The sequence below is a fragment of the Coturnix japonica genome, chromosome 9 (assembly GCF_001577835.2).
Source record: "Coturnix japonica isolate 7356 chromosome 9, Coturnix japonica 2.1, whole genome shotgun sequence".
In the NCBI taxonomy this organism is placed as follows: domain Eukaryota; kingdom Metazoa; phylum Chordata; class Aves; order Galliformes; family Phasianidae; genus Coturnix; species Coturnix japonica.
In genome coordinates, this window is record NC_029524.1 from 10,125,183 (window position 1) to 10,149,651 (window position 24,469).

Here is a 24,469-nt window from a genome sequence, read left to right on the forward strand (position 1 = left end):
TACTGCAATTTAAGCCTCTTTTCTCTTCTGCTTTCTATAGTACCCTACAAAGCACTCACGCTATCTCCTTAACAAGAGTTTTTAATACATTCGGAGGGTCTCCTAAACCATCATCCTCTCTAGACCAAATCTTAGTCAGGCAGTCTTTCCTCACAAATCATGCCCTAAAGCCACGATCAAACCTGTTGATTTCTTAAACGGTTTCCTCATTTCCCTTTATTTATAGCTCACCTGCCACCAACTATCCAGTTGTTCCTTCTCACTTAGTAGAAGCATTTACTAAGGCAAAGGCTGTAAGGCTGTGCTTCCTATATATAGCCAAGGGCCAGACCAGCAGGTGGTATAAACTGGCACAGGGCTGCGCCTAATCAAAGCATTAAGGGGAAAGAAGAACTTTTTCTTCATTGGTAGCTTAAGAGATTGGTTTGTTTTGTTTGTGGTTAATTTGTTTTTGTTTGGCGTTGTTGGTTTGTAGCGATTTTTTTAATTATTATTATTGTCATTTTTGTTAGGACTCTTTTTTTAGTAGAAAAGGGGGGGCACTGTTTAGGAGCTTCGTGTGTTGTTGAATTAAAGAATCCATGAGAGGCGCTCCTGGGTTTGCAAAGGACAGATCGGCATTGTCTTTCTGCTCGGATGAGGTTTCTTAAAGTAAAACAAGCAGCATCTTAGTGCATCTCCCTGGAATACGGGCTTTCTTTACTGAGGCTCCGATGTTTGAAAGGGGCTGTCCCACGGCTGCTCACCCTCCTGTAACAATTAGGAGGCAGGGGTCACTCCAGGGGGGAAAAAAAGTCATTACCAGCAGCGCTGGGCTAACACGCTCCAAGAACCACTTAAAAGAGAGAGGAAAAAAAATAAGAAGTCGGATGCCGTTCAGATGGCCGCGCCGACGCTGTCTGGTCCCCAGAGCATGGGGGGCTCCGGGTGGGGCCGGTACCGCCCGCAGAGATGCGCGGGGCCGGACCACGGCGGGCTACGATGGAATCCGGAGAAAGTGCGTCTCTCTCCTGGCTTACAAAAAGTTGACACCGAGTCAGTTGAAAAGTAGGTTAATTAGTAGTGTCTGACAGAGCTCCCCAGCAGTGACTTACTTCAGGTGCCGCATATTACTGCTACTCTGCTGAAAAAGGCTTTGTTTTCACCTAGCTTTGTAGCCTCGAGTGTCTGAATATTGATTAACTCCGGGTATTTGACTTCTTTGAAATACGCTCGTAATATTCCAACAAACCGCATCCTTATACTCGGGATATACTTTAAATGTAATTTAAGTATTAACTGCACTTTGCTGTTGGAAATGTGGCCCTTGGAGCGAAGGGAGAAACCTTTGCCGTCAGAGTTTGCCGCCGTCCCTTAGCGAGGGGATGTGGTCAGCAAACCCCCGCGCAGGGACCTACCCCAGAGAGAGCTTTATTATTTTTCTTTCATGGGAAATGGATATATTTATATATATATATGTATTTACATTACTCAGAGAGTCTTGGTGAACTCGGTCGAGCCCCATCCCTATATCTGTCCACGCAAAGACAGAAAACCTTCCCACTTCCGAAATCTCTGGGGAATCGCCCCGCACAGCAACACTCTCCATCCTCCCCCTTGGGCGGCTGTCGCGATAGACACGGTGTCGGGACGGAGGGACGCCCCAGCCGCAGCCCCCGGTCCCAGCCCCGGTCCCCGGGCGCGCAGCGCGGCGCGGAGTGTTTTCCTAACGCCAACCCCAGGATGCGCTCGGCGTTTCAAAGGCCTCTGGTACAGTTATCTTTCTTATTTTTTTCCTTGTATTAATTGAATGAGGACACGCAGGGGAAGGCATGCAGGCGTAATGGTAATTGTGGGATTAAACGGGGGAAAAAAGAATAGGTTGTGCGCGTTCATTCCCGCTGTTCAGGCGTCGCTGCGCACAGCGCTGCTGTCCTGCACAGCAAGGCTCGCCCTCCTCCTCTGATTTCTCTGGAAAGTCTGCGCAAAAACGCGCTCTAATCGTTGTGACCCTCGGAGGTGGGATAACCCCTTCCTCCCTCCTGTAACCAACCCGTCATCCTCTCTGCTAAAGAGCTGGAACGAGCCTTTCGAGGCGCAGCTCCCCGCGGAGCGGAACCCCCTCACAGCAGTGGGGATTGCTGGTCCGGGGCGAAAGGGAGGTTTGGGGCTGGGGGGACCCCGGCAGAAGGACTGACAGACACAGACGGATAGACAGCCCTGAAGCTCTGCAGGAGAAAGCAGAAGAGAGACTGGGACCCAAGCCGTGGCCCCAGGGCTGGGCTTTGCCAGGAGATGCATTCGCCCCTTTTAACAAAGGTCTCCACAGCCCTTCAGAGACATCCCTGCAATGCACAGCAGCAGGCTCAGCCGGACCTGCCCTTCTGGCAGCCCCGGGCCCCACCTTGATGCGGTTTGCTCTTCCTAGTGCTCCCTGTAAAGCCAAGCAAAATCAAACACAGTTGTCTTGATCTGATCCAAAAGATGTACCAGATCAACTCTGATGTCTTTGTTTCAATTTCCTCTTAAGTCTATTGCTTTTTCTTCCCAGGCAGGCAGCCGTGCAGCCACCGTTTTAATGTGCGGGGTGAATTGTAAGGTCAGCGGGGCTTTCCTGTGCTTTAGGAAACTTCTTATTTTTTGTTTGCAGGGGGGTGAACGAGAGAGTTCCTCGGTCAATCCCTCTCCTATGCGAACATCTCTTACTTAGGCGGTGTCTGTTGTCTTTACCTGGCTGTGTCAGGGCTTACGGGAAAGTGCCTCTCCAAAAAATAAACCAATGATAATTAAAAATAAGGAAAAAAATAAGAACAGTAAAACAGAAGTTTAAAGTAAAAAACAAACAAACAAACAACTACATCCTTCTCCCCCCAGAAATACAAGCACGCCTTCCAATGGTCAGGTTGGGAGGGATGGGGGCTGCTCTGCTGGAGTTACGGGCTGGTGAACGCTATTTATACTCAACTCTCCAAAGCTTGCAGGCTTCGTGAGTAAGAAGCAGTGTTCCTGGAATCGGTTCAGAACGTGTTCTGATGTACAAATAAACTTCTGGAAAGTATCTGATGACTGTGCCCAAGTGCGTTGACCCGCCTCCCATCGATGAGAATGAAACGATAGCACTCGACTTAAAGAAAGCCGCAGAACTTAATTAATTCGATGCTTTAATGGCTATAGAATCTGCAAAACACTAGTATTAATTTAGACGCTGGCATCTGTTTTCACTGAAATTCGTGTCGAACGCGCACATTACCCCTGCGATCCCTGCTGCAGGAAACGGGGAGCGGGCGCAGCCCGGGGCAGAGCGCAGCCGTGAGCGGGCATTCCCCGTGGGACCCCGCACCCTGCCCTGCCCTGTCTGCATCTGGGCACAGCGGGGGTCCGCAGCCGCCCCTCGGCGGGGCCACTGTCACCCGTACTTTCTCAGTACCCCCGGGGCCTTTTATACGCGCTTCCGAAATCACGCAGCGGCGTGACTGGAGTCGGCTGTTTTTCCGATTGGGAAATCTCCGCTTTAAGGGTGTCCTTAAATCATGACAACGACATACTTGAAAGAGAGAATTGATAATGTTAATAAATGAAGTGTACTGGGAAGATGGCATTTAGAAAGGGGCGAGATGTCCCAGATTTAATTTTCTCTGGTGAAACAAGACAATTCTAAAAGGCCACTTATGAGTCGATTTTTATTAAACATTTGTACTGTTTTGGAGGCTAAGCCATAACTCATCCGCACTAAAATTTAACGACTTCGATTCATCAGAAAAGTTTGTGCTTGGACTCTGTTTCAAAGCCAGAACAAGAGCCTCAGTGACAGCCTATGCTGATTTTCCCCTCCTGATTTGCAGTGGGTTGGTGTGTACTCGTGCCCAGACCGAAGATTCATATTCAGATCCCCAAGTCATAAAATTTAGGCTTTTGCATTTATCTTTTCCAACCCGAAACTTGACTAAACCGGAGTCCGGGATCAAAAGCGTGTAAGAGCTATCGCTTTCCCTGGGGACTGCCAAAGCCACTTGCCGCTGAGTTATTCTGACAATGTTGCGGGCAATTTGGGCAACATTAGGCAACACGTGTTGTCCCTGGGAACAGGGATGGAGGTTTCCCTGGAGGTTTCCCTGTCAACTCTGCTCTGGCAAAAGTTGTGCTCCGGGCTGAGAAAGGCGAGCGAGGCTCACGTCTGGCATCCTTCGCGTACCTTCGGAAGGGATACAGGAGGAACAGATCTCGGAAAGGGAGAGAAAGGTGTTTGCTCTTCTTGCTGCTCCCTCCTCGACTTTGGGTTTCTCCCCTTTTGCCAGATATTTTCTTAACTGACGTTAAACGCGGAGAGTCAAGTGCAGAGCTCAAAGCGAGTTCGAGGTGGCGGCAGCGGGGCTCTGCCCGAGTAAGGAGCGCGGCACCACTTCCTAAAAGCGCATCCTTCCCTCGGGGTGCAAGAGGCGAAACGTAGCTGGGACGGAGAGGGGTGGCCCACTATGAGCCCCATCCCGGCCCTGCCCGGCCCAGCTCGCTCAGCCCCGGCACTTCCCCAGCCCGTCCCAAAAGTCTGTTATTATCCCTTAGCTTGCTCGGCCCGGCCCCGTTCCGAACCTCTCTCACGGGCTGTGGGTAACGGGACCGGACCGGCAGCGAACAGCCCGGCTCGGATCCGTTCTCAACGCTTTAAATGAAGAGACACCTAGTCTATACTTCGTGATCCTTCTATTTCCTTCACCCGGCCACGGTGGCATCCCCCTGCCCGCCCCGCTCTGTTTAAGCCATGTCCGTGGGACTTCCACTGACCCTGGTCTGGTTTTTTAGAACGCACTTAAGCTGCAGAAGTTGCTGACACATAAATAAGCCATCAAGGCTCTCGGAAGCTCATGAATCTTTGACTGCGGTATGTGTGGGGACTTACACACTTGTTCCACGTCGTGATACTTTAAAAACTTTCACAAAGACGACTCCGGACAAAAAGCACCTCTGTTTAACAAGATAATTCTTGCTTTCAGTTTTATTTCTATTTTCAACTTCCTATTCTTTTGTCCCGTGACATGGCGCTTTTTTCCCCCTCGGGGACTCCTTTCTCTTCTTTCTCCCCTCCTATTCTGAACTGTTTTACAGCCCCGCTTTGTTACTGTCAGGAAAAAATGTCTGGAGAGCCCTGTCTCCTAAAGAAGGAACAGAAAAGGGAGGACTGGGGCTGCAATGTTGCCTATGCATGCAGAACATCCCAATCTGTTTTTGTGCATTGAGTTGGGGAGAGGGCAGCAGGGAGCGTGCACCCAGCCTCAACCCGGACAAAGGGAGGCCGGACAGCTGCGCACCCGCCACAAAAGATTCACTCTTCTGTCAACTCTGTTTACTTAGTGTTGTTTCTGACCTCTGTGCTACACTTGTTGCTAATACATATGCTTATCAAACCATTTTAATTGGCTTTCTTCATAACATTAGTCCCAGCACTTTTTTCTGCGTGTGTTTCCAAACAACTTAATTGACTTCTCCGATATTCATCTTCTCGGGTTCTATAACGACGGGTTCCTGCCCTCCCCCCACCCCCGCGCCCCGGCCCCCAGGAAAAGAAAAGGTCCAGAGATGTCCGCATGGGCAGAGCTTCCCCTTCCAGCAGGGGTGTCTTGGAGGGGACTCGGGCCAGAAGGGACACCCAGCTCCCCAAGGGACAGCCGTGTCGCAGATAAGCGAGCTGCCTAGCCCTAGCTCTTTTAAATGTGTGTTTGCTCTGTTTTATGGCAGCCGGTGGAGTGGTGCCGGCTCAAGCGGATCCGGCACCACCCTCGGACCGGGAGAGAGGGGCCGAGCAGCGCTCACCGCCCGCAGTGCCCTCAGTGGATCCGCACGGATCCTCATGGTCCTGTGTTCTGCCGGGCTGGGTACAGGGGGCTGCCCCCCACATCACTCAGACCCCAACCCCCGTAGCCATTATCCTCTGTATCAGCCACTTCGCTTGAGCTTTGAGCCTTTCTCCCCACCACCACCCTTCTTTCTTTTTCTTTCTTTTTTTTTTCTTTTTTTTTTTTTTTTTTTAAACAATTTCGTAATTAATTGTTGCGCCCGGGTTTGTAATGGAAACAATCCTGCGAGGCCGGATGGTTGTTATGATTTTCTTTCTTTAGCGCTTCTCCCCCTTCACAAGCATTGTTCGCGGTGACTGTCTGGGCTCAGATATGATGTTGGGACAGCGCCTCCCTTGAAATGGAAACAGAGGCCTGAATAAAGGAGGGTGGAAAAAAAGTACTTTGTAGTCTGCATCGTCCATCTTTAATTCAGAGACGCATCTATACTCCTGGGAGCGCCGCCTTTGATCTCTTTGATTTTTACACCAGATCTGTTATGGACTAAAATTCCTAGGTTTTCCATAGAAACATCTCCATTCCTTCGGGATATTGATGTTTTCTTCTTCCTAGGGGTTATGATATGGTAAATCAGATTCAGAAAAGCATGGACAATGCCAGCATTCATGGGTCGGGGGGCGGGGGTGGGGGGGTGGGAGCCTCTCTCTCTTCTCCCAATGAATCAAAATATTGTTTATTCTGTTGCTCTTTAAGCCCAGTCACTTCAGCTGCCTTTCAGTGCCTTCAACTCTGGAAGAGGGGCAGCAGCAGCAGCAGCAGCAGGTTGCGTTGCCATGGGGACCCTACTGTATGGCAGCAGCGCCAGCCCCAAAGACAATGCCTCGCAAAGGGGCTTGAAAAGTGAGGTTTCTCCCTTTGCCACGCAGCCACTTCCGATGGAGCAAGCATTCTCCTTTCGGGACCCTCATCTTGTCACTAGAACAATGTCTATCTTCGCCTGCCAATTTTTTTTTTTTTTTCTCTATCCTGCCTTTGATCTATAAAAAATCAAAAGAACAAAGTCAGGGGAGAATAGGGGGCTTTTTTTGTTGTTGATGCACAGAACAGGCTTTTATAATTTGGGTCTACTTTTGTGCCTGAGGATTGCAGGGGCAGGGAATGAGGGTAGCTGATTTGTGTGCTGGGCTCCCTCCGGCCCTGCCAACCCCAGGCATGGCGTGTGCCAAAGACCCCCCCCCCTCCCACTCCCTCCTCTCCAGAGCAGCTTGAGTCCGGCTGGGTGCTGCCCTGCCTGCTGTCTCCTGTCCTTGGCCCTAAGGGTTCTGCTGCAGGCTGGGACCTTCCCACCACCAGGCCCAGGCTGCCATTGGAAGGCACTGACCCTGACCGGGTCGGTGGGACTGCCCAAGCCTACTGCTTAATGCTGGTATCAATTACAGAGATGGGTGCAAAAACAGCAGCATGCCCGTTGCCGTAGATTTTAATGCATTATGCAAATGGATGGTGTTTTTTTTTTTCCCAATTAATGGTTTTGTGTGAATATTAGAGAAATCAACGTGTCACAATGTTTTTTGTTTTTTTTTTTCTTTAGAAATCAGATGAATCTGGACAGCGTGAGGCCCTGAAATGCTGTCTTGGATTTTCACACCAGTAAGGCAAAGAAACAGGAGTGTCCATGCAAATCCACAAGCGTGTGTTTGACTTCTCTGTTAGTAAGCAGCAATAGCCATTGTCACACATGTGTAGGGCAGGCTATAAATAACCCTCCAAGGAAAAGTGAGTCCAGCTTTGGTTCCTTCCATAAGGACAAGTGGTTGGTTGGGCTCACATGTCACACTAGGCACATAACCCCCTGGAATTAACCCTAATCACACGGCTTGGTTCCTTACCTCACTTTGAGCAGTGAGAAGTGTTGATTGCATTACAGCTACTTCCTTTTCATGAAAACACCAGTGAAGGGAACACCAGAAATGGCTGGTGTGTGCTGTATCAGTTACATTGTCAGTGGTGCCTCTGCTAAAATGTGTTTCTGTACAATTCAGTGATTGACTCCATCACAGACTGCTTTTCTACTTGACTGGAGTAGACTTGACTAGTAGACTTTTGGACTGGAGTAGACTTTTCTACTTGACTCAATTTCTGGGCAATACAATACAGTAGGTTGGAGAGATAATGAAAATTAGAAGATTTACCAAAATCAGAAATCGTTGGTGAAAGCTCGTTCTGTCCCTAAGTGCCTTCTCTCAGCTATTTTCTAGAGAAACTCCCTAGTTCCAAAATCCCATATTAATGAACGTAGATATGGGCATCTGCTCCGCTGTCTGGGTTTGTGCTGCTGGTGAACACCCACCCTGTTCTGCACGTGACAGCAAAGGATCCTCATGGGAGCTGTAAGAAGGGAGAGGGGCTGGGCTGGCTGCAAAGGGCTCAGCTGCCTCACTGAAGCCTCAAGGGTGATGTTCAGCCCTTTCACAGAATGGGAGAATTTCAGGTGGGCAGGATGGTCTATGGGCACCAGCCAGCATCTGGAGGCAGCCGAGTCTCCACAGCTGCACCTGCTTGGCGTCACTTCACCCTTACAGATGCCCCTTAGCATCTTCCTATAACCAGCATGGGAATTCTGGTCCACTGGTCCCATACCCAGTCCACAAACTCCCTCCACTCTGAGCCAAGGAGCTAACCCTTCACTTTCTGGGGTATCCATATGCCCCAGAGTCTGTGCCCACAGACTGCAGAAAGGATACTGCTGTAAACCTGGTTACTGAGGCAGTGAGTATTCATGGCACCAGGAGAACTTGGGAACAACAACAACATTATGTTGTAGGCAGCGTCTGGGCCTCAGAGTGAGGAAGAAGTGGGTTGGGCCATTTTTCACCTGTTCCAGAGACAACCACTGGGATGAACTGCAGCAGGCCCGGGGCCCAGGATCCAATTCCCCTTCCCTCCTCCTTCTGATTCCCCGGGAAAGAGCTTTCCCACCCTATCTGGTCACTTGCTCTTCCCAAGATTAATCGTTAGGTCAGGGCAGATTCACCATTGTGTCTGCCTGCAAGCGCCATTCCCTTCTTCTTCTTCTTCTTCTTCTTCTTCTTCCTCTTCTTTTTTTAAGAGAGCCTCTGCCAAACTTCGGGCCCCTCTCTCTCCCCTCCTCCCTCATCTTTTAGGGCGGGGGCTGCTACTCTGTTCCGACCTTCTGGGCAGAGAGGCATCAGCCATGCCTTTTAACTGTACAATTATGCACAGTCCCTAAATGTTGTTTTAATAACAGCGTTTGAAAAAAAAGCCGCAGCGGGTCGGTGTTCAGCAGAGCCGTGAGATGCCTGCGGCAGCTCGCTGCTTCCCTCGAACACACGCAGACACACCCCTGGGTGGGGGGGCAGCTCCCGGGTAGGGGGACGCAGTGAGCACACACTGAGCACACACTGAGCACACAGCGAGCACACAGTGAGCGCACACCTCTCTGCGCCCTCGCTCCGGGGAGACTCGTGATGCAGAGAGCAGCGCCCGGTGGCTGCGGGGGCTGACATGCACTGGCGTGGGAGAGGCACGGAAAGGCTGAGCAGAGGGCGCAGGGAGGCGGTGTCTCCACGCTCACTTCAGTGCAACACACCGCGGAGACGGCGGGGGCAACGCCCGACGCCTCGGGGCTGCGCGACCCTAATGGTCCCAGTGACCGGCAGCGGTGTTGCCGGCAGAGCCCCTCAGGCACCCCGAGCTTCCCGGCTTCAGCAGCCGCACCGCTCCCTAGAGTGGTCCCCTCCCTCCTCCCGAGCCCGTCTGAAGGTGCACAAGCCTGGGGCTCGTTTCCCGTCCAAAGACTCAGTGTAAGGGGTGCTGTGAAGGAGACCCGAACACCTTCATATCTCAATTTTTCTTCCTTGGATAGGAAATATGTATGTGGAAGGGAGGCGTGGGTCGAGATCGTAAATTTCATTGATTACTTACAGATTGTACAGAATATATTCAAGCTTTCATGACAGCTTCTGGAGACATAACGACTGGACAATATTGCCCGAATAGTATAAAGTCTCTTTAACTACTACAAAGAAATCAGCAGGTGATTATAGGCTCGACTGTATACATAATAGGCATCGGATATCGGAGAATAACTGTAAGCAGCGATTCTGAGCAAGAAGAGGAAGAATAATGCTTCAAACTCCCATACAATAGCTACTCATTGTGCTGGGCGTCTTATTATAATTAGAGATACCTGCACAGCATTGCAAATATAGACGAGACACGCACATCCTTACTCTTAATGCCAGTAAAATTCATCCCTCAAAAAATGAAGATAGAAAGACAAATAAAAGGGTGATGATGCCGAGATGTGCCCTGCACCTCTTGAGCGCGCTATGTGCCGGGCAGAACGAGAGCGGCTCGGTGGGGGCATTTCGGACAATATTGGAGCTGCTGGCAAAGCAATTGTCCTCTAGGTGACCAGAGAACTGACTCTGCATAGGGAACACTGATAAACATAAACGAGAGTTTGGCCAAAATGTACTGAAATCGACAATAGCTTGGGGAGCATCGCACAGCTCTTGTTTCATTTGGAGTTTTTCGTACTTGAAATTATTTTTACTGACTTAAGAAAAATTGAGAAGGCACCTAAATGAGTACAAATGCACATCTCTGAGACGGACTTTGTTCCTTTAAACAAATTATTTCCTTTTGAAATCACTCTACCTGAGCAGAATCATCTTTCTCTCCTCTCACCAGCAATCCTAGCAGACCCTAAGCCCCAGCAAAACCGAGGAGAACGCTCCTAACCACCCCCAGCCCCTCCTCTCGATGTCGGTGCCCATTTCACGTGAGGGCTCCCTCCATTTCCGTTCCTTACAGGTGCTGTTTCCCCCCCGGGCTGCCGGGGCCGAGCCGAGGCAGAGGGACCCGTGAGGATGTGCGTGGTGGTCCCGCACCGCCCGTCCCGCAGCCCCGTCCCGGCTCTTCCTGCCCGAGGGAAGCAGCAGCGGATCCCCACCCGCTTCGCAGTGAGTTCGCCTGGCCTTGGAGTTCTCTTTGCCTCCAGGCATAGGTAATACGTTATTCCAGGTCACCAGTGACCTGTATGCCCGAGTGAACGTGTATCCGCATCAAAACCAGCCACACAGAAGTAAATAACGTCAAGTACCGTTTCAGCTATAGGAAGATTGTTCCCACCAGGTCACTTAAACTCTGTCACAAAACAGAGAGAAGCGAAGTACCCAGTGCACCTCAGTGCAACTCAGGGCACTGTCCGGGCAGGACACTGAGCTGCTGTGACCTTTGCAATGAACGCTGCTTTGCTGTAAGTCGGTGCTAGCGCTGGACACACACTTCACGCTTATCTGCGTGAACAGAAATACACCCATCAGGGAGCAGTCAGTCTCGAAATAAATTAGATCTGGATTCCTTTCATTTACAAATAGAGTATTTGCGAAGTACGATCGCTATTTTTCTAGTGATCGTTTGCTAAACCATCGTAAACGAGATAATGTCGTTGTTGGTATAAAAAAAATGAAATGATGGATCTAAATAATATCACTATGTAAGTAGCAACTAGTAACTGGAATATTTCAGTCTGTGCAGTGCAGTCCCACTCCTACAAGAAGCGTTTTGTGTGAGCTGCTTTGCTGACTTCTGCCTGTCCCTTCGGTTGTAGTGCCACGCTACACTTAGAGCTAAAGCTGCTTATTCACGGAAATATGAATCAACTCTTTTCTTTTCTCTTTCCTTTCCAAAAGGCTCCTGTCTAAACCGCGCCATGAAAATAAAACACAGAGGGAGAGAAGGAGGGGAAGTTGTGTTTCCCAAAACTGAAAGACAGTAAAAAAAGGTCGTCAAAAATATCCAGATGAAGACAGTAAAGGTAAATCAAAGCAGAACAACTGTTTGCAATACCACTTGTACTTTTCCTATTGGGCTGCGCAGTATTTTTTTTTTTTTACTGAGTGGAAGCACCGGCAAGATGTGCAGGTATCCGCTTACATTATAAACTGCAGTCGGTATAAATATTCTGCTCCGGAGAACAGCTTTATCACACGCTCCCAAACACCCAAGTAGCCTTTCAAACAAAAGCCACACCTCAGGCGGCGGGTTATTAATGAGCGGGGCTCTGCCTGCTCCCCGCGACCGGGACTGCTGCTGCCCCGCTCCGCAGCCCGTCCCGGCACTGCCCCGCAGTGACACCGAGCCCCGACGGGCGGACCCGATATATAAGATATATATATCTTATATATATCCTAACAGTACTTTTACGTTCTTTGCCCCCCAGTTTCCTTAAGACAGATTCGTGGGGGGAAGGATAGGGCAGATTTATCTCACTACAATGTGCCCGTCTCCATCCTGTCGCACCAATGGATGTCTCAGGTGCGCGTCCCACTGCCTCAGGCAGCTCCGGGCAATGCCCGGGTGCAGCGCCGGGTCCCGGAAGCTGAACACGAATTCGCCGATCGCCCTTCACCACGAGTTTGGTTTTCTTCCCTTCCATTCTATTCCCGAGAGTTGTCGGTTTTGGTCCGGTTTGGGTTTTATGTTTTTCTTTTTTTAACTGACTTTTATTCTACGTGTTAAATGGTCGGCTCTTTAACCAGCAACTAGCAATCATCAGACATTAATTTATACGGCTTTTACAAATACCTAAGCTATTTAAAATGCTGAACTGGGTTGTGTGTGGCAGGGAACATCTATCTATTGAATAGGCAGTGTCACACGGTAGCATGCTCTCTTGTCAAGGGTGATTGTGTTTTAGGCAAACATTTGAGCAAACATAAAGGCAAAGGTCAAGTACTGTTCAGTTGCAGTGTGTGCTAATTCACCTAGCTAACCAATGGGGCAAAAGTTGCATTTTATGCGAGCACCGCAGACCAAACCACTGCGAAGGGCATTATGAGCTGGGAGCTGGCGGGGAGAGCTCGCAGACAGCTCCAGGGCGGAGGGGCTGCGGGCTGCGAGGTGCCCGGGGTGCACCACCAACCTCCCCTCACTAACAAGCAGCTACCAACGAGCTGGGGCTTTGGGAGCACTTCTCACCCTCTCCTTTATATTTTTTTTCCTCTTTCTTTCTTTCTTTCTTTCTTTCTTTCTTTCTTTCTTTCTTTCTTTCTTTCTTTCTTTCTTTCTTTCTTTCTTTCTACTCTTTCTCCTCTTTTTTCTTTCTCTATTATATTATTTATTTATTATTTATCTTTCTTTATTTCTTCTTTTCTCTCTTCCCCCCCCCCCCCTCTTTTTCTTTTCTTTCTTTCTCCTCGTTACTCATTTCTTCTCCTGCACTCTCTCCCGCCCCCCCCGACCCTCGATCAACGAAGCGGGCTGAGCACTGCCGCTCGTTGTCCGCAGCACCGGGAGAAGGGCGATGCGGGCACGTCCCGAGAAACTGGGAGCGGAGAGCAGTGCAGGGAAATGCTCCCATTGAAAGTGCGTGGAGAGGAGGAGGGAGGGGGACTGAGTTACTTTATTATCCTCATTCCTCCCCACGTCGTTGCAATAAACCAAAGCCTTGTTTTGAATAGGAAAGGTTGGAATTTATCTCTGAGGGTGATCTGCCTGCAGAATTTTTCCAAGGAAACCTTATTATTTGTCATAGGGAAATTGTTCCTGCTGTCCAAAAAAAAAAAAAAAAAAAAAAAGAATAAAAAAATACAGAGGAATCAAAGGGCTGGGTGGTGGTTGTCACACTCGCAGCTTAGAAGTCTCTCTCTTTCAAAGGGGGAAAAAAAAATAACAGGAAAAAAAAAATGAATTCCTTCCCTCTCGGATCAGCCTGGAGGGCTCGCACTTTGAATCAATACTCATTTCCTTTGAACCAATGGCTGTGCTTCCATCCAAGCTGTACGTACAGTAGTTTTCATCATAAACCCGGCTATCACAGTTGTGGTCTGAAAGCACGCAGGTTTGGCGTTCGCACGTGCAATATAAATAAATAAATAAACAAACGTGACATTTAGAAGGAAAAACAAAACAAAGCAAAAGAAAAACCCACGCACACGCAGAAAGAAAAAAGAAAGAACGCAAACAAAAAGCCCACAGAAAAGCCCACCGCCACCTCCAACTCAAAACGATTCGTCTGAACCCGAGCGAAAAGTTGGTGAAACCCGTTACTTGTTGCCTATGTGCCTATGGAGGCAGCCGCCCAGCAGCGTGGGGTCTGAGTGCTGCGGGGTTCTGCTGCTGATAGAATCTGGATTTCTTTTTTTTTCTTTTTTTTTTTCTTTTTTTTTTTTTCTTGACAAAATTCCAGGAAGAACATCAACAACTTTAGGGACGGGATTCTAAGAGCGAAAATGGTTTCAGGCTAAAATGACATTAAAAATCACGAGGGCACGTTTTCTTCGCAGCGCGGCTTTCACACACGAGCATATAACACACATGAGAAAACACGTTTTAAGAATTGAACTTACCCCCGCCTGCCAAATCCTCCCAACTTGTGGGACTGTTCCTTAGCGCTGCACACAACCTGGTCCTCCAAGCCCTGCGTTAAGCACTGCTGATACAGTGGAACAGGAATAAAATTGAAAAGAAAAGTTTTTGTCATTTATTTTGAAATAGAGTAATCTCCTTCAAATGTCTCGGATTTCTTTACAACCCACTGGCTACGGTCCTATAAACACCACCTGGGCAGTTTCACAAGCTTTAAAGTTTTGTGTGAGTGCGTGTGTGTATGTGTGTGTGTGTGCGTGTGTGTGTGTGCGGGTGTGTGCGTGTGTGCAGTAAGTTGTTATAAAGGCATCGTTACCATGCGGAGGTATTAACGTGTTGCCCTGATCTTTGGCGTTGGGGGGGAGGGGGGTTATTTTTTGGATTTGGGAAGTTTTTCGACACGCACCTCTTACTTTGCTTAACTTTTTAAAGATGAGAAAAGCTGGAAGCTTTAGCTTTCGGGAGACTTTTCTCGTTATTCATCTGTTTGGTCGCCTTAGCTGCACAAAAGCGTATCAGCTGCGTTATGAAAAATGGCCTAAGCCCAGAGAATGTCACAGTGGTCGACTTATTATTTTAGCCCTTCTTAAAAAAAAAAAAAAAAAAAAAAAAACTCGGGGAAAGTTTGCTTTTGATGAATTCAATAAAAGCGGCGCTGCAACGGAAGAGATTTTAAGCTAAAATCATACAGCATGGGGGCAAAAGCTTAAACCAGCCAGATGGCCAAAGGTAGTCGGAGTCCGCCCGCCTCAAACCCAGCCACCGAAGTTACAGTCCTCCAGACCTTCCACTTTATTCTTGTTTATTGTGCTTTGTTTCCCCCCGTTTAAGATATCTCGACAAATAAAAGAACGAAAGTGAACTTTTACGATTAACGTGTCACGCACCACTCTTCATTCCGCCCCTGAAAAAGGGACAAGGCAACATTTTATTTTATTTTACTTTATTTTATCTTATTTTATTTGGGGAGGAGAGGTTGGTTTTTAAGAGGACGCGTGGTCTCAAAGCCCCTGGTCAAGGTGTTTGGTTTTAATTTCCAGCACCTCATCCTTCGCCCCCTGGGATGGCTCCCGGCCGCAACCTGAGCGGGCAGCCGAAAGGGCTGCAGGGATTGAATTGCAGGCTGCTCCGTCCTTCTTCTCCTCAGTAATAATTAACTCTAAACAATAACCGTTTCCAATAATAATCACAAATACCCCAGACCAAAGAATCTGTGGAGCAGGGTATGAATTCGGTGTGAATTCTGTTTGCTCTTAGGAAACATCCATTAACTGCTCCCGAACAAACTCTCTTCTATCCTGGTTTAATAACCTGTACGTTTCTCGTCATTTCGGTGTGAGGGAGGGGCAGTCATTGACTTCCAGAAAGTAGCCCTGGCTGGAAGAGAGTGCACAGGTTTGGCCCTTTTCGCCTTTATCTGGCGCTGTGTCCATGGGGCTCCGTCCACCTGCTCTGTTAGCAGGCAGCTTTCGACGCTCCTACTCCGAGGTGCTGGTGTGCTGCGCACTGGTGGAATGGGAATTTTCTTCACAGGTGCGAACTCAAAGAGCCTCTTCCCCCTCCCCGGGTCCCCTCACCTCTATTTCCCCGTTGTGCCCACGCTGCCATCCCAGCGTCCCACCCTCCCGGCCGGCAGCGTAACACCGGGTCACACCCCGCTCCCTTCACCTCTACGCTCCAGCACCGGGTGTTGGCAGCGGCACAGCCCAGAACCACCTGCGCTCGGTAGAGACCGGGGGCTCCATGCCGGGCAGCCGCGTCCCCCAGCGCTGTTCCTGCGGGCTTGGAGAGTGGGGACGGCAGGTGCTGCCCGCGCCGTCGGAGGGAAAGGAGCTGACTGCTGGTCCTGCCGGGGTCCGGGCTGTGGGCGCAGGGGACAGAGGAGAATCCCTGTGAGCCGGCTGCTTCCTGGGGAGGGGGGCATTATAAACCCAATACTGGGTTCCATTTGTAAACGAATAAACGAAATGTGTGGGAAACATCGCGCAAACACGCTAGAAGTCAGATATAAGACAGGAGTGTGCGTTTGCGTGTCCGGAAGGAAGTGTGAATCGCGCACCGGCACGGCCACCTTCCACCGCAAAACTGACTCTGCAGGTTCCTAACGCCTGGCGACTGCCGTGCCTGAGTCTGCTCCCCGACAGCCCCCGCACCGCTGACCTTGGCTGCAGCAGTGCCCGCGGGCAGGAGCAGAAACCTGTTCGCAGTCGTTTCCATCACCGGTGCGGATGCTCTAGGGAAGCGCAAAAGTGGCTAAAAGGAAATGCCGAAGGAAACTACGAAATAAACATCTCTAAGGCAGCCCCCACCCTGTGAGCACGGGACTGAGCAGCGTCGGCTGCCGGGATGGCAGTGGGCAAACACGGCCGCTGGGCACCCCTCACTCAGCCGCAGCCCCAGCCTCAGTCCCGCTCTGGTCTGACCTGGGTTCCTGCCCGCTCTCGGGGCTGTCCCGGGAGGGAACGTTCCAACGTGAGCAGGGGACATGTCCTGGGGAGCTCCGGTTACTTCCCGGACGTCTTTTTCCCAATAAGTTTGGGAAATCCGTTAAATCAAAGACCTCGAGCAGCTGGCAACTGCCCTACACATCCCTAAAAAACACGGGCTGGGGAAACTCGGTGAGACTTCATCCCGATGGGAATGACAGCGCACAATAGAGGGACGTTTAAACAATTTGGAAAAGGCAGTTCAGTCAGTCAGACAAAGGGGTTTTGATTTTGGTTTGGGTATAATTTGCTCCCCAGAAATTTACAATCGATTCGGAGTGGTTTTGTGGAAAAGGGGATAAATAGGACGCTAAAAGCTCGTATCCCGTCCGCCCGTTGCCAGGAGCGTACCGCGCCCTCTGGCACCAGTAATCGGGTGGCACACGCCCCACACCGCTCACTCCTCGCACCTCTCCCGGCACTGCTGCCCAAGGCTCCGTGCCCGTGCCTGGAAACCCCAGACAGGCGGAGAAAAAGCGCGAGGGACTGCGGGAGCTCCCACTGCCTTCGGGGTTCCGTCGTGGGAGCGGCCCCAGGCTGCCCCCGGCGGGCCGAGGGCCCGAAATTCGGGCACTTCGGGAGCAGCGGGCGTGGTGTCCCGGTCCCGCTGCCTTCCTGGCCCAGAACGCGCTACTCGCAGTGCCGGGGTGAGGGAGCTTCGGGCGGCTCTGCTCGCACGGGGCCCGCAACCTTCTCTGTTGTCTGCAACCTCACCTTTTCCCTGGGCGAGATCCCGGAGTGCGGGCACAGTCACTAGCTTACTGGCTCCGAGGCACTGCTGTGCCCTCTCAAGTCCCAGCACTACTCGAGGAACGCTGACGTTCCTTTCCCCTTGCGTTGTTCCTCAACCTTGAGGGGAAACACTTAGGCTCCGGAGACTGCTTGCTCCATGTTCCACGTCTACTCGGGACCGACCCTGCAGTTCCCACCAACAACCCTGGAGCCAGGAGCGGCGTTTTCGCACCTCGGGACGCAGCTCGGAACGTGGTGGAGAAGTTCTCCCAACGTGCCCGCTGAGGGCGGCTTGGAGCAGGGGGGGACCTCGGAAGTCCTCGCTGTTCTCGGACCGCGGTGCCTTATTACAGTGTTTACTCCCCGCACTGCAAATGTCACCAGAATGCAACTTTAGTGCTTTGCGGTTAATATTTTTTGCCCGAGGTCTATCACTTGCATTAATTGTCCCAATAAATTGAGATATACTGTGCATAATGCAATGTAACAATATGGTTATATTCCACGTGTATGACTTAATTAAGCTATTTGCAGCCTGATGCTGCAAGTCAACGGGTGTGCAAGTGGATTAACAATGTACTGTTCTCGTATCCTCAGGATGGTGCATAATTACTTTACTGGCGGTACATATCAATTTTTGATGATTGCAGAACACATGCTCACTTTACCAACAAGCGCTTTAATAACTCTCCATTGTGTTTTAAAAAAGCGTTGTTTGGAAATATTTGGAAGCCTCTGCAAACAATGTTAGAGGTTCTGAGCGCGAGTTTCAGACCCCATCCATATTTGATGAAGCGGAGGATGAAGGCAGCGCCCGTCCCAGCTCCCCTGTCCGCGGCCGGAGGTCGGTTCCCGACGGTTCCCCATGCGGCCCCGGGGGGAGGCAGACGGGGGAGGCACGGCGCCCCGACACATGCTTCTGCCATTTGCCGGAGGGGTAATGCAATTAGGAAACTCGATTACAGGGCGAGGCCGGGGGAACCCCGCGTCTTTGTTCCCAGGAAGATGGCGCCGGGCTCTGGTCGGCGGGACTGAGCCTGTGCCTCCCAGCAAAGGTGGACGGGGATGAGGGCCAGCCTCTCCGGGGGCAACTTCATTCCCGCAGTCTGATCGTGTTGGGGAGGCGGCCACCATCCGTCAGCGCGAGTTCCCGAACTGCGCTGAGCAGGGACAGGCAGCCTGCCCTGCCCGGGCACCGCCGCACCCGGCCCGGCGCCTGGGAGCGTCCGAACCCACTGGGCAAAACAAAAGAAAAAAGTCCAACGAGCTGCAGCTCCGTGGCCCTGGCAAGCTGCCCCCGTGGCTCAGGAGCCCGAGCAGGAGGGCCCCGAGGGGCCTCTGGGGCGGGTGGGTGAGCCTGGCTGCCGGGCTCGTAATCAAACACACATGGGTTTCTTGGCTTGGTAGGGCATTTAATAACTCCCGACTGCGGGAGGTGGCTGGGGAGTGGGTTGGCAGCATCGGCCGGGGTGGTGGGCAGAGTTCCTGTGCCTCCCGGAGCCCCCATCCAGAGCCGGCTGTGCTTCGGAGCCTTCCTGGAAGAAGTCGATTTGTTCCCATACCTGAAGCAGGTGATGTTTATGCAGAGACATCTGAATGACAGCAGGAGTGAAGGACAAATCTAATAAAGCCTAATAAACCGTGAGAGTCTAAATGTCATTAAACTTACAAAGATGAGACTCCAAATCACCAAAAAGGTAAATGTCTTCATTAGTCTGATCTCTGAAGACTGTCGAACATTTCATTAATTTATAATTTATGATTGTTTGACAAATATTGAAAAGTATGTAAATATGAGGGGGATAATGTCTTTTCTGCGGGAGATAAGGAAATGACCCAAACTGTACGTGCCTGCTAGATTACACACGAGGTTCCATCTATCTGTTATCAAACTGTGCTTTCCCTTTATACAACATATTGTGCAACTGACAAGTGAAATAGTGCAGATAAACCAATGGTTTAAAACGTAATAAAGACAACAGCCATTTGCATTTTTTACATTTTATTACAAAGGTAATTTACTATGACACATTTCTGAATGTAATTTATGAAAACATTTTAAAGCAATTATATAATGTATACAGCACTCGGAGACGCACGAAGTCAGATAAATAATAATCTTATGGATCTTCAGAGACTTTCTATAACCCCGAAAATATAGACTTTCGAGGGGAAAAAAAGCAACAGCAGTAAAACATAAAATCATAGAAATAAAATGCTGAATGATGTAATAAAGAGGAAATGAGTATACTACTTCGAAGTGGAATTGCAGCATTAGATATGCAAGGAGACAATCTCATCTATTGCAGAGAACTAGATCTCCTATTTATTTTTATCTCTGTTTTTTCCTCTCTCCACATTCTGAAATGCGGTTCTTAGAAGACCTCTGAGGGGAAGAGGAGAGCAGTTTGGAGGAGAGGACGAGTGGATTTCTGAGGGAAACATCTCTCAATGCTTTTTGGTGGACCTTCCAGTGGGTGTCCTGGGGAGGAGAGGAGCAGCGTCAATCTGTGTTCTGCTGTGACAAAGAGGAACTGCTCGTTTATTAGCCCTCTCCGGAGTAGGAATAATCCCAAAGAGGCGATGCTTTTTGTTGATCCAGAAGTCTGTCCATGCGCTCAGAGCTCTGTCAAGACAGGCCAAGGCAGCGACCAGGCAGCCCCTGCTCTCTGCACCCACACCTGGCAGAGGTCTACGGTTTCCCCTTGTGTTCCTTCCATAGGAAATTCCACTCAACGTTGCTACTCTTTCTCCTGTTAAATGTCCCCAGGAGCCTCGAGTGAAACAGCACCCCGAGGAGAAGGGCACAAAGCTCATCGCGTGCGAACGCCTGGCTTCTTTTCCAAGCCACCCAGTAGACAATGAGCGATGGGGCAGAGTTGTGTAAAAGCCCCGCATTCCCCGGAATGGGTTCTGTGTCTTTGTCTTTACATAAAACTGTGCCCTTTGGCCAAACGCGCCTGTAACGAGCTTGTAAAACAAACCAGAAATCTCAGCTCTTCCTCAAGTCTACAAGCGAGCCTCTTTATTCCCAAATCTTGCAAATATGTTGGGAGTGTTAGAAGTGGGACTAACAAGCCCCCTAGCAGAGATGGTTACCTGCTGTGACCCGCGTTGCCACAGTCCCCTTCACCAGACATATTAAATCCCTTACCCGAAGAAAACAGGCACTTGTCACAATTGAAGCCTGACGTACTGGGACGGCGGGATGTAACCATTTAGGGGGCTTTAGGTTTTCCCTGAAGGCCATTCTGAGCGGAGGTTCCTCTCACGCCTCCACTAGAGGCCTGTAGGGACCGAGCTGCCCCTATCTGAGCGTTCCTAAGATCCTCCTCCATAGACGTCCCAGCTTCTGAGATGTCCACCTCGCTGTCCTCCCTGCCCAGCCCCAGCCCCAGCACCTCGTTCCTTGCCTCGGAGGATCTGACAAAGCGGCAGGTGAATCCCCCCCAGATCCCTTTGTGACACCACCCCCAGCCCTCCTTGTCAGTTCCCCCCGACGGAAGGTGCCAGGCCGAGCCTCGGCAGCGGGTAGCGGTGCCTCCATCCTGCCCCCGCCCTCCAGAAGCTCGTTGCCATTCTTTCCCAGCTCTGAAGTATGCGTTTTATTATAGATTATTTAATTTGATGAGCAACATTCCCACCGCCCTGAGCACAGGCTAAGTGGAAAAAGGTTTACTTGGCATTGAGAACCAAATTCTGTTAAAAACAAAACAAAAAACAAAACAAAACAAAATCCAATGTGCACACAAGCAAAGAAGCTCTCCGCATATCGCCTAAGGGCTAAGCAAGCTTCCAAGGACCTGGGTCGTGAGGTTTCCCATCCAAAGCGGCCCTCAGCTCTTTTCTAACAGGCAGACAGAAAGAAGGGGTGTCCGCTGTCACCCCGCATCTGGGCAACCCCCCTGCCCTCTCTGCCCTCTCCCCTCCCCCCTCCCTCTGCTTGCCAGCATCTTGGCTAACAACCGGCGATTGCTGAGCACTGGAGAAATGTCCCACGAAGCTGAAGTTCAATATCTGTCAGGCGACGGAAAGACGGAAAGATTCATTTTTAGGGCGTGAATGATTTCTTAGCCCACTCGCGGCTTTGTAACTTCCAACGAAAAGGCAGAAAAAAGGCAGGCGCGGCCGCAGGCGCGGCTCGGAGGAGCCCACCGATCGCTCAGTCATAAAAGTGTACAATGGAGGGACTTTATTGTCCCTCGTTAAGCGGTTCATAAGTGACCCCGTTTATTTCTGAATAGCCGTGTTTTGATGACTTATAGTATATGCAAAAACAAACTTTCCCGCGGTGTTTTTTTTTTTTCCTCCGTCATGCTTTTCTTTTCAAACAGCCAGATGATTTTAAAAAGAAAAACACCCAGAAATGATAAATCGCGTCGCATAGCTAATGGCTGGAGGGCGCGTTTACCAATTCATAATCATTTATTCTTGGTGATGTATGACCCTTACTCTTAAATCTCAAAAGCTTCTATTTGAAGGTGTAAATAGCTTTTTCCCCCCTTGCAGTAAACCTTACTGCATTAGCAGTGATTGATCTCCTGTACAATTCGTCCCAGAGTGCTATTTTAGAGGGGGAACACTGGCTTTTGGAGATTAACTGGGGAGTCTGTTACATATTAATGAACCTAGGAGATATACTAACGTTTTGGTAATTTAGTTATTTGTGTCTATAGCTTTCGCCGTTATTTTCTCTTAGACCCCCGCGGTTGTTATACATCGAATTAAAAAGTGGTCCTTCAGCATCATTTTTTCAGTGGCAACTAAACGCCATTTAATGTGAAAAACAAATGTTGACTTGTCTCTTGAAGGAAGTGTGTTTCTTGGCAAGACATCAAAGTGTTTTAAACTGTATTAGAAGGGTTTGTTAGTTTTCTTACCCGGAGCCTACGGTAATGTCAGAAAATAGGCTCCCGGTGGAGTCGGCCGTCGGAGGGGGGAGAGGGCGCTGCGCGGCTCCGCGCAAAGGTGCGCGCTCGGGAGGCGGTTTGAGCCGCAGCACAAACGCACGGGCACCTCTTCGCCGGGATTACAGCCTTGATTAGCGTGCTAATGAATGGGGATGTTAAAGAGCAGCCCGGAAACCCGTCTGTGAGAAGGAGGAGTGAGAAACTCCTAGGTTGGGCTTAGCCCACCGAGAGACCAACTTCACTGAAATGCCATTAACCTACTGCTCCTTAGCAGACAGTGGGGCAGAACGCCTCAGAAATGCCTCCGACGGGGCCGGAGAGGCGGCAGGAGGTGGGAGCCCCGCCGGGCTCTGCCCGCGCCCCGGAGTGGGGCAGCCTCTCGCCGGCTCCGGTTTGCAGAACCGGGTCGAGAAATGGGGGGTCCGGGGGGATCCCGTCGGGTTTAGTAGGAACGATGCGGGTTCGCTCCCCATTATCTCGAACGTCTTGCGCGGGTTTCTAAATTAGAGTTCATTATCCTCTGAGGTCGCTAAAGTAGGCAGCTCCGCTAAGGATGAATGCGTGCAGCCGGCTCTCTACAGCTGGCTTCGCCCCGCTCTGCCTGGTGGGCAGGCAGGGACAGGCGGTCGTCCTTCCGCCCTCCGTCTCTCCATGTGTCGCTGCCGCCCCAAAGGCTGAAGCGTGGCCGGCCACCAGCCTCGGGACAGCAGCGAGAGCATCCCCGAGTCAAAAGGTTCGGTCCATACTTCTGGAGGGAACGTACACAGTTCTCCTCCCACGTCCCGTTCGGAGTTAAACGTTTGTTTAGGACAAACTAGAGAAGCAACAGCCTTTGCGAGAACCTTGTTGTCCCCTTCTTCTCCTTGTGAATAACAAAGTGATCATAGGCTACTCGGCCAGTTGGCGAGGAAAGAACTTTTGTTTTCTGGGGCGATTTATGTTCTTTATAAATATGTGGTTTGGAAAATAAAAAGAGACTTGAAAACGTTGTTACAATGAAAAAGGACAAATTAGAAGACATTTTCTGTGATCAAAGGAGGAAGAGAAAGCGAGTAGGGGTATTCAAAAAGCTTGACTTATTCACACAACTCCTTTGGAGCCCAGGGGCAACAAGCGTGTCTTACATTGAAAAGGCGGCTCTATTCAGAGTGCAGGTGCGAAGTGGTGTGGCACATTCTGCCACATTATGTAAAGGTTGTTGGAGATTAGTGTTCAGACTTAATAACTAAAGCGCTTGATTTACATTGGAAAAAAGCCTCCTCATCCGTGAAAGCAAAATAATTTAACGCGTGATCATTTCGAGTGCTGCTGATATCCTAATACTTGCATTGTTCTCGGCCAAGTACTAGAGGAGCGCGGATTGATGCTTTTGGGAACCTATCATTTACAGCCACTGAACTCTGCTCAGAACTGGAGGTCCGGAGGGGAGATAAAAGAGGGGCACAAGATAAAAGTTTCACATTGGAAAAAAAGAAAACAATGTAAATGGGACGGCTCCCCTCCTCCCCGCACTCAGCCCCGTCCCGGTGCCAGGTTGCGCCCAGCTCTGCAGAGCCCAAAATTGGGCCGAGGGCTCAGGCGCTCTCCCACTCCGCCTTTCCCCGTCGGAGCAGAATTAGTTACCTTACTAATTATTCATATTTATGTAAATGTCATTAGTTAATGTAACTTTCTATAAAAAGATAATCAGGCGAGAACGGAGCATAGGTATTACCTTAAGTGCATTGGCTCTGCTCGTTTCATTCATATGTTAATACACGTGATGCAGTAGTGCCAGGAGTGGGGAGGGGGGAGAGGAGGGGTGAGGAGGAAGGCGAGGGAAAGAAATTAAATAATAATAACAAAGACCACAAAGGCTTGAAGTTTGCATTGCGGGATCAAGGAGCACGGTGCCTTCTGATGGGCTGAACAAAGGGGGACCGGCGCCGGCCCCGCCGCTCCGGCTGCCCGGACATCCCGGCAACTTCCAGCGGTGCTGGGCTGCTGTGCTCCCCCTCAAACCACCTCGGTCCGCCCAAATTCCCGTGCCGGACTGAGACCCTCCGCTTCAGAAGGACCCACAAAGAAAGTATCTTTACACAGGACGCGCACCAATTAAAATTGCAATACCTTTCTGCATCTCTCTTTAGTGTAAGCATTTGGGGGCCATTTCCATAAATTCTCTCCGAGAATAAAG

At 50.2% G+C, this 24,469-nt stretch overlaps 1 protein-coding gene and 1 long non-coding RNA gene across 2 annotated transcripts in view; one reads left to right on the forward strand and one right to left on the reverse strand.

The window, feature by feature from the left end:
- The window catches only part of ZIC4 (Zic family member 4), a 204,306-nt gene that overhangs the window by 158,380 nt on the left and 21,457 nt on the right, over window positions 1-24,469 (reverse strand). The window contains exon 4 of the transcript XR_001557249.2: window positions 14,147-14,232. The gene's annotated coding sequence lies outside the window, so the exon portion shown is untranslated. The remainder of the gene's footprint in view (window positions 1-14,146; window positions 14,233-24,469) is intronic.
- On the forward strand, window positions 8,889-14,647 carry LOC107318270. Its single transcript, XR_001557251.2, has 3 exons — window positions 8,889-10,800; window positions 11,489-11,613; window positions 13,987-14,647. It is a non-coding gene; the product is annotated as an uncharacterized LOC107318270 (long non-coding RNA).